The following is a 16,592-nucleotide window of genomic DNA, read 5'->3' on the forward strand; positions in this document are numbered from 1 at the left end:
CCTCCTCCAAGAAAGACTTTTTTACATGATATTAACCTATACTGTCTGCTATGCAGTATTAGATTGAAAAGAAATCTCAGCATATTTTTTATCCAGAACCTTCATTTGATGTAGCTAAAAGGTCTCAACTTGTAGAAAAATAGCTATATATCATCCACTTGTTCAGTTTCTGTAGCAATAAAGGCTTCAGAGATTTCCTAAATATTGATACAGCTCAAAGTAATGGAAAATAGAACACAGGTCTACAAGTTGGAGTGTCCAGCCTCTCCCTCATAGGAATAGATTAGTTCTCCAGACAATATTAAAAAAGGCTAGCCCTTCTTTATTCTTACGGACATGTGAGAACTTTCAGGGTTTCAGAGATGATCCTGTGTAATTTAGCCAAGCCTGTCCCCTACAATGTCCAGCTTCTTAAATGTTTGCTATTACCATAATTCTCATTAAGTCAGTGCTTTTCAACCTTCCTAATCCTGTGATCCTTTAATTCAGTTCCTCATGTTGTGGTGACCCCAACCATAAAATAATTTTTGTTGCTACTCCTAACTGTAATTTCCTGCTATGATTTATTATGTAAGAATCTGTGGAGGAGGCGGGGCAAGATGGCGGCGCCGGAAGGACTCTCATTCTGAACAGCAGCACAGCAGGACGGGCACAGTGACCAGCAAGCAGAACTCGCGGCCATAAAAGACAAGTGATTGTGTTTCTCAGGTGAGAGGATACCCCACAGTGGGGGATTCAATCAGCTTCAACTCACCCGGCTAAACCTTGGAAGAGATCCCGGTTCAGCCAGGTGCTTGGACACCAGCCCAGAGCTACATACCAGCTTGATCTGGTCACTGTCCCAGACTGAACTGTGGGCCCACAACATCACAGATAACCCTACAGAGCAGGAAACGATTGGGACCCACCTTAGGTCACCCAGACATCCCTTGAAAAGACTCGGGTTCCACGGGCACCCCAGGAGCCAGCCCGGAGTCAAAGCCGGGGACCCAGGCGCCGGCACAGAGCCCAGCCTGCGCGCCTGATTCGCCACCTCAGATAGAACTGTGGGCCACAGGGCACCAGAGACTCAGTTTCACTGTTGGGTGCAAACCCACAGGGAGGGAAATGGCTGGTCTGATCTCCGAGCACTCAGCTGATACCACCACCCTGAAAAGGTCTCGGGAAAATTACCCAGTTTAAGGAGACGCCCAGGATCCCAACGGCCAGAAAGGCGGAGCCACGGGACGGTGTCTGTGCCTGTGGGTTCTACTCGACACCACCCCAGACAGAACGGCAATCCCCAAAGCAAAGACTGGGTGTTCTTGGCAGGAGGAAAACCCAGCGGGGGGATCATCAGGTCTAACGCTCAGGACACCCAGCACCAAAAGACTTTTTGTATTCACACAGACTCTAGACTCTAGCTTTCTAATGCAGGCATGAGTGCTGTGCTCATCCGCCATTATTAAGTACCGCTAGGGCACTGAGGCACACAGCTGCATCCTCAGACCTACAAAAGCCAGAGAGCTATTACAGCAGCCCTCAGATACTGTGCCAAGGATCAACCAGTTACCCCTAGCTAGAATGACAAAACTGTGGAAACCCTGGTCCTTCAAGAGGGCTGCACCCACAGCATCTGGACCAGAGCAGTGCCTGCAGCTGACATCCCAGACAGGGGCACACAGCTTCCGGTCCAGACTGAGGCACCCAGCCTCCAGACCAGAGCAGCATCCCCAGGCGCCAACTCAACTTAGGTGCACATTCTCCAGGCCTAGAGCGGAGCACTCAGCCTCTGGCCCAGAGACTTGCTGGGTGCTCCTCTCACTTTCCCGGACAGAACTGTGTGCCCCAGGATAACAGACTGAGTTTCCCTGTTGGGAGAAAACCCCACAGCTAGGGAAGCAGGTTCTTCAAGAGGATTGTACCTGGAAAACTGTAACAACAGCAGCAGCTCACTAAATTCATAACGAGAAACCCAGCAGTGGGGCAGCTGTCTTGAGAACTTCTATGGGTAAGAGAAGAGCCTCCCCTGCTGAACAAAGACCACAGCTACTACTCAGGGTTATACACCTGAGGTGAGCAGTGGCTATTTCTGAGAAACACTGGCCATACAGTGACCATAACCAAAAAGCAGAGGAGGACTCCTTCAGTAAAAATCATCTTCCGGCCAAGGGGATTCTCCCTACCTCAGGACTCCAGAAAGCACAGAAACTAACAAAGAGCCCAATGGGTAGAGGTCAGTGTAAAAGCTCAACCAACAAAAGACAGAGCAATATGGCATCTCCAGAACCCAGCCATCAAGGGGCGAACAGCCCTGGACAATGCAGCATAATAGAAAATCAAGAAGATGACCTAACATCTATGCTGATGAAGAGGATAATAGAGGAAACAAATAAAATACTTAAAGAATTAGAGGAAGATAAAAACAAACAGATCATGGCTATCCGTAAAGAAATGGAGGAAATTAAAGACAAGCAGATTATGGCCATCCATGAAGAAATATGGGAAGATGCAGCCAAACAGTTTGTGGCCTTCAGAGAAGAAATAATTAAATCACTGAAAGAAGTAAAAGAAACAGAGTTGAAGGAACTAAAAGAAAAAGAGGAAAATACAATCAGACAGGTGAAGGAAGTAAACAAAACAAATCAAGACCTGAAGATAGAACTGGAAAAATTAAAGAAAACGCAAATGGAGGAAATAATAGAGAGGAAGAATTTAGGGAAGAAAACAGGAACTACAGAGGTAAGCATAACCAACAGACTACAAGAGATGGAAGAAAGAATCTCAGGTGTGGAAGATACAATGGAAGAAATTGATGTATCTGTAAAAGAAAATAATAAATCTAAATAATTTTTGACATAAACCATCCAAGAAATCCAAGACAGTATGAAAAGACAAAACCTAAGAATAATAGGTATAGAGGAAAAAGAAGACTCCCTTCTCCAAGGCCCAGAAAATAATTTCAACAAAATCCTTGAAGAAAATTTCCCCAAGCTAAAGGAGAGGCCAATTAGAATACATGAGGCCTACAGAACACCCAACAAATTTGACCAGAAAAGAAAATCCTCCCGCCACATAATAATCAAAACAGTAAGTATACAGAACAAAGAAAAAATACTAAAAGCTGCAAGGGAAAAAGGCCAAATAACATATAATGGCAAACCCATTAGAATCACACCTGATTTTTCAACAGAGACTATGAAAGCCAGAAGGGCCTGGACGGATATCATGCAGACCCTAAGAGAACACAGATGTCAGCCCAGGCTACTATACCCTGCAAAACTCTCAGTCCTAGACAGAGAAGACAAGATATTCAATGACAAAAACAAATTTCAACAATACCTACATACAAATCCAGCATTACAGAAGACACTGGAAGGGAAAATACAACCCAAGAAAATTAGAAATAATTTCTGTCAAGAAAACACAGGAAATAATTAACCTTACTACAGTAAAACAAAAAGCAACCGAGCACACAAACTTATGAGCACAGCCAACATCAAAATCAAAGGATCTAACAGCCAATGGTTATTAATCTCTCTCAACATCAATGGACTCAACTCTCCAGTAAAAAGACACAGATTAACAAAATGGATACATAAACAAAACACAGCAATCTGTTGCATACAAGAAACACACCTGAGACACAAAGATAGATATTACCTGAGGGTAAAAGGTTGGAAGACGACTTTCCAAGCAAATCGACCCAAGAAACAAGCAGGAGTAGCCATTCTAATATCTGATAAAATAGACTTTCAACCAAAATTAATAAAAAGAGATGGGGAAGGACACTTCATACTCATCAAGGGAAAATTCCACCAGGAAGACATCACAATCCTGAACATCTATGTCCCAAATACAAGAGCACCCACATTTGTAAAAGAAACATTGATAAAATTTAAACCACATATAGATCCCCACACATTGATAGTGGGAGACTTCAACACCACACTCTAAACAACGGACAGGTAAACAAAACAGAAATTAAACAAAGAAACAATATCTCTGACAGAGGTCATGAATCAAATGGACCTCACAGACATTTACAGAACCTTACACCCAAGCACAAAAGAATTTACCTTCTTCTCAGCACCTCATGGAAATTTCTCCAAAATAGACCATATAGTTGGTCACAAAGCAAGCCTCAACAGATACAAGAAGATTGAAATAATCCCTTGTATCTTGTCTGATCACCATGGAATAAAGTTGGACTTCAACAACAGAAATAGCAAAAAGTCTACACACACATGGAAACTGAACAACTTGTTACTAAATGACAGCTGGGTCAGGGAAGAAATAAAGAAAGAATAAAGAAAGGACCAGATGGCTTCAGCGCAGAATTCTACCAGACTTTCAAAGAAGAGCAAACGCCAATTCTTTTCAACTATTCCACAAAATAGAAACAGAAGGAACATTACCAAACTCATTCTATGAAGCCACAGTCACCTTGGTACCTAAACCTCACAAAGACTCAACAAAGAAAGAGAACTTCAGGCCAATCTCCCTTATGAACTTTGATGCAAAAATACTCAACAAAATACTTCTAAACTGAATATAAGAACACATCAAAGATATCATCCACTATGACGAGGTAGGCTTCATCCCAGGTATGCAGGGGTCGTTCAGTATACAGAAATCCATCAATGGGATCCACCACATTAACAAACTGAAAGAAAAAAACACATGATAATCTCAGTAGCAGCTGAAAAAGCATTTGACAAAATCCAACATCCATTCATGTTTAAAGTATTGGAGAGATCAGGGATAAAAGGCACATATCTAAACATAGTAAAGGCGATATACAGCAAGCCTATAGCCAACATCAAACTGAATGGAGAGAAACTTAAATCAATCCCACTAAAATCAGGGACAAGACAAGGCTGCCCACTCTCCCCATATCTCTTCAACATAGTTCTGGAAGTCCTTGCTAGAGAAATAAGACAGTTGAAGGAGATCAAGGGGATACAAATTGGAAAGGAAGAAGTCAAATGATCACTATTTGTAGATGATATGATAGTATACATGAGTGACCCCAAAAACTCTACCAGGGAACTCCTACAGCTGATAAACACCTTCAGCAAAGTGGCCAGATACAAACTTAACTCAAGAAAATCAGTAGCACTCCTGTATACAAAAGAAAAAAGGGCTGAGAAAGAAATTAGAGAAACAACACCCTTGACAATAGCCACAAATGACATAAAGTACCTTGGTGTAACCCTAACCAAACAAGTCAAAGACTTGTATGAAAAAAATTTCAAGTCTCTGAAGAAAGAATTAGAAATAGAAGAAGATATGAGAAGATGGATAGATCTCCCATGCTCATGGCTTGGCAGGATTAACATAGTAAAAATGGCCATCTTACCAAAAGCAATCTACAGATTTAATGCAATTCCCATCAAATTGCCAACACAATTCCTTACAGACCTGGAAAGAAAAATTCTCACCTTCGTATGGAATAACAAGAAACCCAGAATTGCTAAAACAATCCTCTACAATAAAAGATCTTCTGGAGGTATCTCCATCCCTGATCTCAAGCTGTACTATAGAGCAACAGTTATAAAAACTGCATGGTACTGGCATAGAAACAGAATGGTAGATCAATGGAACCGAACAGAAGACCCAGAAATAAACCCACACACTTATGGACACCTGATTTTTGACAAAGATGCCAAAACCATACAATGGAAAAAAGATAGCATCTTCAACAGACGGTGCTGGTCCAACTGGATGTCTACATGTAGAAAAATGAAAATAGATCTATACTTATCACCCTGCACAAAACTGAAATCCAAGTGGATCAAAGACTTCAACATAAAACCAGACACATTAAATCGGCTAGAAAAAAAAGTGAAGAATACCCTAGAACTCATTGGTACAGGGGAAAACTTCCTGAACAGAATACCAACAGCACAGGCTCTAAGAGCAACAATCAATAAATGGGACCTCATGAAATTGAAAAGCTTCTGTAAAGCAAAGGACACAGTCATCAAAACAAAGCGACTGCCTACAGATTGGGAAAGAATCATCAGCAACCCTTTATCTGACAGAGGACTCATATCCAGTATATATAAAGAACTAAAGAAGCTGAAAAGCAGCAAACCAAGTAATCCACTTAAAAAATGGGGAACAGAGCTAAACAGAGAACTCTCTGTAGAGGAATATCAAATGGCAGAGAAGCACTTAAGAAATGCTCAACCTCATTAGCCATTAGGGAAATGCAAATCAAAACAACCCTGAGATTTCAACTTACACCCATCAGAATGGCCAAGATCAAGAACTCAAGTGACAGCACATGCTGGAGAGGTTGTGGAGAAAGGGGAACCCTTCTCCATTGCTGGTGGGAGTGTAAACTTGTACAGCCACTCTTTAAATCAATCTGGTGCTTTCTCAGACAACTAAGAATAGTGCTTCCTCAAGATCCAGCCATACCACTCCTAGGCATATATCCAAAAGAGGCTCAAGTACACAAAAAGGACATTTGCTCAACCATGTTTGTAGCAGCTTTATTTGTAATAGCCAGGAGCTGGAAACAGCCCAGATGCCCCTCAACTGAAGAATGGATGCAGAAACTGTGGTACATCTATACAATGGAGTATTACTCAGCAATGAAAAATAAGGAAATCATGAAATATGCAGGTAAATGTTGGGACCTGGAAAGGATCATCCTTAGTGAGTTGTCCCAGAAGCAAAAAGATACACATGGTATATACTCACTCATATAAACATACAACATAGAATAAACCCACTAAAATCTGTACATCTAAACATACTAACCAAAAGAGAGGACCCTAACTAAAATGTTCAATACCCATCCTGAAAGGCAAAGAGGATCGACATCCGAAGAAGAAAAAAACAGGAAACAACCTAGGAACCTGCTACAGAGGGCCTCTGAAAGCCAGAAGAAGAAAACAGGAAACAACCTAGGAACCTGCCACAGAGGGCCTCTGAAAGCCTCTGCCATGCAGACTGTGAAAGCAGATACTGAGCCTGATGGCCAACTGACAGACAGAGTACATGGAATTTTATGTAAGAAGTGGGAAATAGTAAGAGCTGGAGAGGACAGGAACTCCACAAGGACAGCAACAGAAGAAAATTTGAACACAGGGAACTTCCCAGAGACTCATACTCCAACGAAGGACTATTCATGGAGATAACCTAGAACCCTGACAATGCAGCCACTTCTGATGAAAACTAATAGACTAAGATCAGAAAGAAGGCGAGGAGGACCTCCCCTATCAGTGGACTTGGGGAGGGGCATGCATGCAGAAAGGGGGGGAGGGTGGGATTAGGAGGGGAGGATGGAGGGGCTTATGGGGGGATACAAAATGAATAAAGTGTAATTAATTAAAGTTAAAAAAAAAAAGAATCTGTGTTTTCCAGAGTGGTCACAACCCACAGATTGAGAACTGCTGCATTAAGTGATTTCTTATGATGATAATCTCTATCAGTCTTACCTAGAAGATAACAATTCATTCAACCTTGCAGCACTTATATGCCCTGAAATTATCCAGTGAAATGAGATCTGTCTTTATATGACACATAGCTCTCGAAACCAAACAAAATCCTATACTTTTACTCAACTCCAGTTTCAGGAAAACTAGCTATCATGAAATACATTATTCATAAAATAGATATGTAGCCAAGGCTTGACACAGTTGTCTAAACAAAAGTTTAATACTTTTGCATGGAAGTAAATCTAGTTTTTTGACTATCTCGTGTTTTCTTATCAAAAAACTATATTATGACTTAGAAAATAGCAAATAGCAACCAGATGTGGCAGAAGAAAACAAAGTAGCAGATGTAAGGCTATTGGAGAACATTGCTCTTTTTGGTATCTGAATAAACTAATGTCAAAATCAGCATGCAAGGGCTGAGGACATGGCTCACTTGCCTAGGCTGCTCAAAGCCCTGGATTGAATTCCCAGTGTCACAACAAAAAAGAAAAAGAAAAAAAAAAAAAGGAAATGTATATGTGATTTTAAGAAACAACGTCATGAGGCACAGATTTCAAATTTCCCTCAGAGTTTTTATTATGTGACATTATGATAGAATCTGCACTAACACAGGTTTGGCAATCAGGCATACTGTTCAAGTTTCCTACTGTTGCTGCAATAAGTTTCCATAAACTTAGTGGCCCCAAATAATACCAATTTATGATCGTATACCTTGAGAGACTAGGCAACCACAATTAGCCTAACTAGGCTCACATCAAAGTGTCAGGAGGGCTGGTTCCTTTTGGAGGCTTTCAGGAAAGAATATATCTCTTCTTTTCCAGAATTTTGTGGTTGCTTGAATTCCTTAGCTTGTGGCCTTTTCTTTCAACTTCAAATCCAGCAATAGTGAGCCGAGTTCCTTTTGTGTCACATTGCTTTGATGCATGACACTCTTAGTTCCTCTTTTAAGAATATTTATTATTACATTGGCGTTATCTGAAGAATCTGAACTGCTTTCCCTAGCTTGGGGTTCTTAGTGTAATCACATCTGCACAACCTTCTTTGTCATGTATGAGAACATATTTATTGGTTCTGGCAGTTATGTTGTAAATACAATCTGGAGGCTTTAGTCTACCTACTACAGCAAGCACACTATACATTTTTATGGGATCTGAGGATGGCAATTCAATCAATTAACACTGATTTCCTTTAAAGTGTCCTATTTATCACACCTCTGGATGTTCTTGAGTCATATTTGCCTATTGTGCCAATACTCCAGTATAAGACTTGTCTTGGTTTGGAAGCAAATGAAAAAACAGGAACCCAAAGAAGTAAATAAAATTTTCTAACAAACCTCCAAAGTGAGCCTCGTGGACTTCCCAGGCTCAGCTTAACAAGTTTCTTTCTTTTCTTCAGAAAGTATGTTCTAGAAAGATGAAAGAGTGAGTAAGCACCACATTGAGTGCTTTGGGGAAGTGATCAGGGGTTGAATGAGGAAAGTGAAATGCTATTCTATCTACAGGTAGTAAAATGAACAGTAACATGATTAGACTCCCAGGTTCAGCTCCCCACTTTTACAAAGACCACCAGCGCCAGCCCCAGCACCTCCAGCAGCAGCAGCAGCAGCAGCAGCAGCAGCAGCAGCAGCAGCAGCAGCAGCAGCAGCTCCTGTTCTTCCTCCTACTACTCCTCCTTTTGAGAGAGCCTCATTATATCATTCAGGTTGGCCTTGAAGTTTCTATGTGAGCCAGAATGGACTTGAACTTAAAATCCCCTGCCTCTACCACCTAAGCACTGAGATTACAGGTGCATGCTGTTTCACCCAGCTTTTAGTTCCTTCTAGTCTTTACGTAGGTTAACTATACTAAGTATGCTTCATTTAATGTGTGCTCCATAAGATATCTAAGCCATTGAGGTCGTAACAGTTGAGTGAATTTTGAGAACTAGAACCGGTTTTGGTATGAGTTCCTATGTGGTCACACCCCATTTCAACACCTATCATTAGCTGTGTGATCATAGGAAATAGCAACAACCTCATATGGATGATGAGAATGAAGATGATGACAAGGCTGATAGTGATTTCAGCTGGCCCTTCATGAAATGGCCTCTGCCCACTTCTCCAGCCTTACTTCTGACTGTGCTCTTCACTTGCTTGCTGTTTACCAGACACATTTGCTTTCATTCTGACCCTGAAACACAACTCTTTTCCTACAGTCACCTGTATGCTATTAGTCAGCTCTTCACTCATTTACCTTCTAGAAAATAACTACCCTAACTAGAAATAAGAGACAGTTCCACTTTTCATGGTCACAACTTACTTTAGTTTTCCTATTTTTCCCTTTGTAGTTCAGTTCTCACTAATATCTTAAATTTCTTCTTTCTGTCATATTTTTTTTCTGACATTCAACTTAAAGTGCCTTTAGCCAACACCTATTTTTAGTCTATTGCTGTATCTCCAACACCTTACATCCCTGGTACATAATAGGAGCTGAACAGCAGCTATAAAAATATGTACCTTGAGACTCATTTCCCTTCTCATTAATTATTAACTTTCTCTCTGATTTTTCTTTATACTCCCCAGCTCTTTTTCTTCTTCATATCCTTTGTTCAAAGCTATGTTATGGCTTTCTTTTTCCTTCTAAGTACTTAAATTATGTTCAAAAAGAGTAAAGTCCCAGAAACTTAGAAAACCCAAAGAATGAACGATTACTAATGAAACTTCAGATGCCATTGTTGACAAATGAGAAGAAACTGTGGATTCCTTTGCTTCCTTATCAAAAAATAGAACTGAGGGCTGGAGACATTAATGAATAAAAACACTTGTTTATTTTTTCATAGGGCCCAATTTAAGTTCCCAGTATGTATTTAAGGTGGCTCACAGCCACCTATAAATCCAGCTCCAGGGGATCTGATGCTGTCTTCAGGACTTAGAGGCATACTGCATTCATCTGCCCATACCCTGACACATACACATACACATGCACACACATAATTTTAAAAACTCAACTAAAAGGCTGAAGCAATGACTCAGAGGTTAAGATCACTGGCTGCTCTTCCACAGCACCCAGATTCAAGTCCCAGTCTCCACATGGCAATTCACAAATGTTTCCAACTCCAGCTCTAATGGTATGACATCCTCACACAGTCAAATGTGCAGGTAAAGCACCAATCCACAAAAAAAAGACCCCTCCCCCCAAGTAATGAGCAAAAAATCCCACCCTGTAGATCAGTCAGGGTCAAAGCAGATGGCTATCCTTTGTTCATCCTAACTTGATGCCTGGCTTGGTGGACAAAACTGTCCTATGCCTGGAAATTATAAAAAATAATTATTGATTTGATAGAATTGAATCCTATCAAATCCAATCCAGGCAGTACACTGCAGGAGGAGCCAGACTAACTTGAAGACCATCATGCCACCCACAGATCTGTCCTCTAGTGCACAAGACAGACAGGCCTTAGACACCTGCTTGCTGCCATGCCAAATAGTGCAGATGGAGGATGTTACCCAGAGACACACCAAACACATGATCAGCCTGCAGCAAAAGCCACCGTAAATACAAGTAAGTGGTGGTCAGATGGGAGAGAGAGAGAAGTGGAACAGCTTAAGCATTATGAAGAGAGATGAAACTGGAGACTAAAAGTTGGAAAGTAATAGCCTATTGTGAGTAGACAGCCCCACCACCTGGGGCTATGGTGAAGTCCCAGCCCAAGCTGCTACTGACATCCATGCCCGAGTTTGTGGCTATGCAGCAGCAGGGGTCTTTGTAGATGCCCAAGGCTCATATTACCACTAGAGTTCATGGGAATGTTTCTGGTAGAGACAGCCTACAGGGACTACGTGAATGTCCTGGGGCTATACATAATTGGCCCCAACCTTTACTGAATGCAGTGCTCTGGAGAGCTGGCTCCATTTCTCACCCACAGCAGCACTTGGGAGAGAGGGTCTTGTTTCTTGCAGAGGTAGCACAGGTAGCACATCTGGCACTGGTGGCAGGGATTATAGGTGAGCCATCCCTGAGGTAGAGAACATAAGAGAGCTGGCCCCACCACTTATCTTCCTTGTGGTTGCATGGATGTGAGGGTTATACCTTTTCCACTTTTCCTTCACAACCTTCAGTAGTAGGGAGAGCTGGCTGGACCCAGGGTCATGAAAGTGGAAGAGCTGGCCCTGCTCCTCACCAGCAGCAGCACTGTACCTTGTACATTGCCTGGAGAACAAGTCCCGTACCTTGCTTAGGCAGCACAGTAGTGCTGGCCCTGGTTGAAGGGGAGCAAATGAGGTAGCATTGAAAGTGAGAATGCAAGAACGCTGGCTCTGCCGCTGTGCTGCTATGTAGACAAAGCCAGAGACATGGGGGTGATGTCCTCATATGCTCCTTGCCACCTCTAGTAGCCAGGAGAACTGGCCCCTGCATTATGATAGCATGAGCTGGCCTTGTCCTTATCCAGCTGAAGCTCTCAGGAGAGTGGTCCCTGCATCTCATCTGAGCAGCATAGTTGAGCTGATTCTGGTGGAAGAGTCATAGGTTAGCTGGCCCCTAGGGCAAGAGCAAGGGATAGCTGGCCACACAACTTGTCTAGCTTGAGGTATTGTGGGTGTAGGGGTGATGACTTTTACTTCTTTCTCAACACCAACAATAGCCAGGAGAGCTGAACCTGGCATCATGATAACAAGAGAGCTAGCCTTCCTCCATTCACTGGCTGTAGCACTAGGGAGAGTGGGTCTTGAGCTTTGTCAAGACAAAACAGTGGAGCTGGCTCTGTTGGTAAAGGCTTGAATTAATCATTCCCAAGGGCAGAAGAGCAGGAGAGCTGACCCTGCCTCCTGCCCATGACATCACTGGATGACCTAGCTGGAGCAGTGCTGGAGAACTCACCCTGGTGGATAAGGGACATCTGGCAGACTGACCAGTTCAGTTACCATCCAGGCTCACATCCAGGGAGCTGACTTGGCCTACCCCAAAATCTATATTATCCGTGAATGGTTGGGATGCATGATCTCCATGACACAGGGCAAAAACAGGATAACCAGGAGGAGTTCTGATGAAGATCCAATATCGATGGTGTCATCAAAGCCAGAGATCTTGAACCCAATTCATTGCAGTGAAAATTTGTGAGTGCATATGTGTGTCCAGAAGAATGTACTGTGAAATACACTGTGACATTTTACATCTTTTCGCAATGAGATGTTTTCTGTGCTTTATGATGTTGTTGCCTATGAATTTGTTTTACTTTGTAAGGGGGTTGCAAAGGCAGATATGAGGGGATAGGGCAACATATTATGTGAAACTCACAGAAAATCAGTAAAAAGTTAGAAAACAAAACAAACAAAACAAAAAAACAAGAAAAACAAAAGTACAATTTCATGAACTCACAAGCATTTCTCAACATTGATCAGCACACTGTGATCATGCCTAATTTTGTGTGACATGGTAGGGAGTCTCTTACCTTTTCATAAAGTCATGGGAAAGAGATGCAAACCAACAGCAATAAAGGAAATGAAGAATCCTAAAGGCTCTGGTAGACTTTCCTACCTCTCTCAGACTAAGTGTGATCAAGGCCAGCTGATCTGACAGTGGGGAGGACTCTACCTATTGTAGGCTGGGCCTGGAAGAATATCCAGTTCCTAGCTTTGTCTCCTGGGATTTGTACCTGGCAGAATCGTAAGGAGTCCTAAGGAGCACTCAATAGGAACAGGTAAGCTATCTTGGGGGGTTAGTTTAAAAAGAAGAGAAACCCTACGGAAGCAGACAAAACCTCAGAGCCATAAAATTTCTAAATCAGACACTTCCATTGTAAATTAAATTATCAGCTACAACAAACCAGTGTTTTATCTAGGATAGAACATAGGACTAAATGCCCAAAGCCTTATGTGATGAAAGAAGAGAAATAAACTGTATAAGGCTGTTTTATCCTCAACCATCATGATTTAATAACAATACAGAACTATATTAATAGATATTTCTGCCACTTGTATACCTTAATTAAAACATGCAATAGTTCCAAGATGGTGGCGACCAGTGTATACTTTATCTATGGAGCAGAAGTTCAAAGACTTCAAAACTGCTGAATAAACAAGCATGTGGATACAAAACACCAACTCTGGTGCTTCTTGGATTGGTGGAAACATCCCAGGAGTTGGGGATGATCAGATAGACGTCCCCTGTAGAAGTCTACCAGGTCCAGGAGTAATGAACTGTGAGCTCCCTGTCCTTTCTGCTTACTCGAGTGAGTGCAGTCCCTAGTTCCAGGGACTCCTGAGGGCAGTATCTGAATTCTAGGAAGAGCGTTCCTTCCTCCAAACCACTGTTCTCCTCGTCCCACTGTGGAGACCAGGTAGACAATAAAATCATACAGAATCCTGGATCCGAGACAGGCCCATGTGAATCTGAGTTCCAGGAGCTTAGCCTCTGTTAGGATGGTAAGCCACAGCTCAGCTGCCATCTGAGGTACCCACACCCCTAGAGTCGCCATCTGAGAAACCCATGACTCCAAACCTGCACCCTTATGGCTGCCACCTGAGGAGCCTGGGCCCCAGCAGCTGTCAACCGAGACACCAGTTCCCCTGCAACTACTTTCTGAGACACTCATACCTGGGCACACTCATGCCCATGCACCTGCCTTCAGAGTCATCAGTGCCTGTTCACTGGCCCTTCAAGACAACTGCACTGGCACCCTTGCCTTTTGAGGTACCAATGCTCATGGCCACACCTATATCCACTTGTTACCTTCTGAGACACTCACCCCAGCATCACTATATCTAAAATGCCAACACCCATCTGTGTTCCCCTAGACATTTATTGTCATCCTGAAGACGACTCCAGACTACAGAGAGGGGCTGATCCAGTCTTTGGTGCAGCTCTTCTAGTTGAGGAGACAAGCAGGTTCTTACCTGATCATACAGACGTGAGAAAACCAGCAGGTTCCAGGAAGGAACAACAAAGGCTACATAAAAACAGTTGGCTAAAAGGCCAGTATAAGAATGCAATAAACAAAAAACAAAACATCTTGGCTCCACCAGAACGCCCCCCCCCCAAATAGTGAGTATTCTAATGCAGCTGAAACACAGAAAAATGACCCTAAAAGTATGCTTATGAAGTAACTGAAAACATATAGAGAGGAAACAAATAAATACCCCACAGAAATACAGGAAAAGAAAACCAACCAAAAATAGAGGTCATCAAGGACAAACAAGAAAACACCATCAATCAGGTAAAAGAAATGAATAAAAATGTTCAAGACCTGAAAATGAAATTAGACTCAATAAATAAAACAAAAACCAAGAAAACACTAGAAATGGAAAACTGAAAGAAGAGATCAGATACAAAAGAGGTAAGCATCACCAACAGAATACAAAAGATGGAGGAGAGAATCTCAGGTGTTGAAGATACAAATAAAGAATTCGATACATCTCTCAAAGAAAATATTAAAATGAAAAATTCCTGACACAAACCATCCAAGAAATCAAGGACACCATAAAAAGATGAATCATAAGAATAATAGAAATATATGAAAAAGAAGATTCCTAGTTCCAAGGACTAAAAAATATTTTTAAGAAAATCATAAAAGAAAAATTCCCCATCCTAAAGAAAGAGATGACAATAGGCTTGATGTATATTGTCTTTACTATGTTTAGGTATTTTCTTGTATCCCTGAACTCTCCGAGACTGTAAACATTAATGGGTGTTGGACTTTGTCAAATGCTGTTTTGAGATCTAAGGAGATGATCATGTGGTTTTTCTCCTTCAGTTGGTTTATATGGTGGATTACATTGATGGACTATTTAATCTATTTACTTGATCTTGATTTAATTTTGGTAAATGGAATCTATCAAAAAATTGTCTATTTCATTTAGAATTTCAAATTTTGTAGCACAGAGGCTTTTATAGTAAGACCTAATGATTTTTTGGATTGCCTCTGTGTCTGTTCTTATGTTCCCCTTTTCATTTCTGATTTTGCTGATTTGTATAGGTTCTCTCTGCCTAGTAGTTAGTTTTGCTAAGGGTGTGTTTATTTTGTTGATTTTCTGAAAGAACCAGCTCTTGGTCTCCTTGATTCTTTGAATTGTTTTCTTTGCTTCTTTTTCATTGACTTTCGCTCTGAGTTTAATTGTTTCCAGTCTTCTACTCCTACTGAGTATGTCTGCTTTTTTTTTTTTTTCTTGTGCTTTCAAGTGTGCCATTAAGTTGCTTGTATGAGATGTCTCAACCTTTTTTCTGGAGGCACTTAGGGCCATGAAATTTCCTCTTAGCACTGCTTTCATTTTGTCCCATAAGTTTGGGAAAGTTTTGCCTTCATTTTAATTAAATTTTAAGAAGTCTCTAATTTAAGGCCTATAGCCAACATCAAACTAAATGGAGAGAAAATTAAATCAATACCACTGAAATCAGAGAAAAGGCAAGTCTGCCCACTGTCTCTGTATCTCTTCAACATAGTACTGGAAGTCCTAGCTAGAGCAATAAGACAACTAAAAGAGATCAAGGTCATACAAATCAGAAAGGAAGAAGTCAAAGTATCACTATATGCAGATTATATGATAGTATACATGAATGAATCCAAAAATTCTACCAGAGAACTTCTACAGTTGTTAAACACATTAAGCAAAGTGGCTGGATACAAAATTAACTCAAAAATATCAGTAGCCCTCCTTTATATGAGATACAAAAGGGCTGAGAGAGAAATTAGGGAAACAACACTTTTCACAATAGCCACCAATAATAAAAAGTACCTTAATGTTACTCTAACCAATCAAGTGAAAGACATGTTTAAAAAAAAACTTTCAAGTTTGTGAAGAAAGAAATTGAAGATGATATCAGAAGATGGAAAGATCTCCCATGCTCATGGATAGGCAGGGTTAACATAGTGAAAATGGCCATCATGCCAAAAGCAATGCACAGATTCAATGCAATTCCCATCAAAATACCAACACAATTCATTACAGACATTTAAAAAACAATTCTCAATTTCATGTTGAAAAACAAAAAAGGCAGAATTGTTAAAATAATCCTGTACAACAACAAATTGTCTGGAGGTATTTCTATCCCTCATCTCAAGCTGTAGTACACAGCAATAGTAATAAAATCTGCATGGTCCTGGCATAGAAAACGAATGGTGGCTCAATGGAATCGAATAGTCCAAGTGAAACAAAGACCTCAATATAAAACTGGACACACCAAACCT

The sequence above is a fragment of the Meriones unguiculatus genome, chromosome X (genome assembly GCF_030254825.1).
Source record: "Meriones unguiculatus strain TT.TT164.6M chromosome X, Bangor_MerUng_6.1, whole genome shotgun sequence".
NCBI lineage: Eukaryota > Metazoa > Chordata > Mammalia > Rodentia > Muridae > Meriones > Meriones unguiculatus.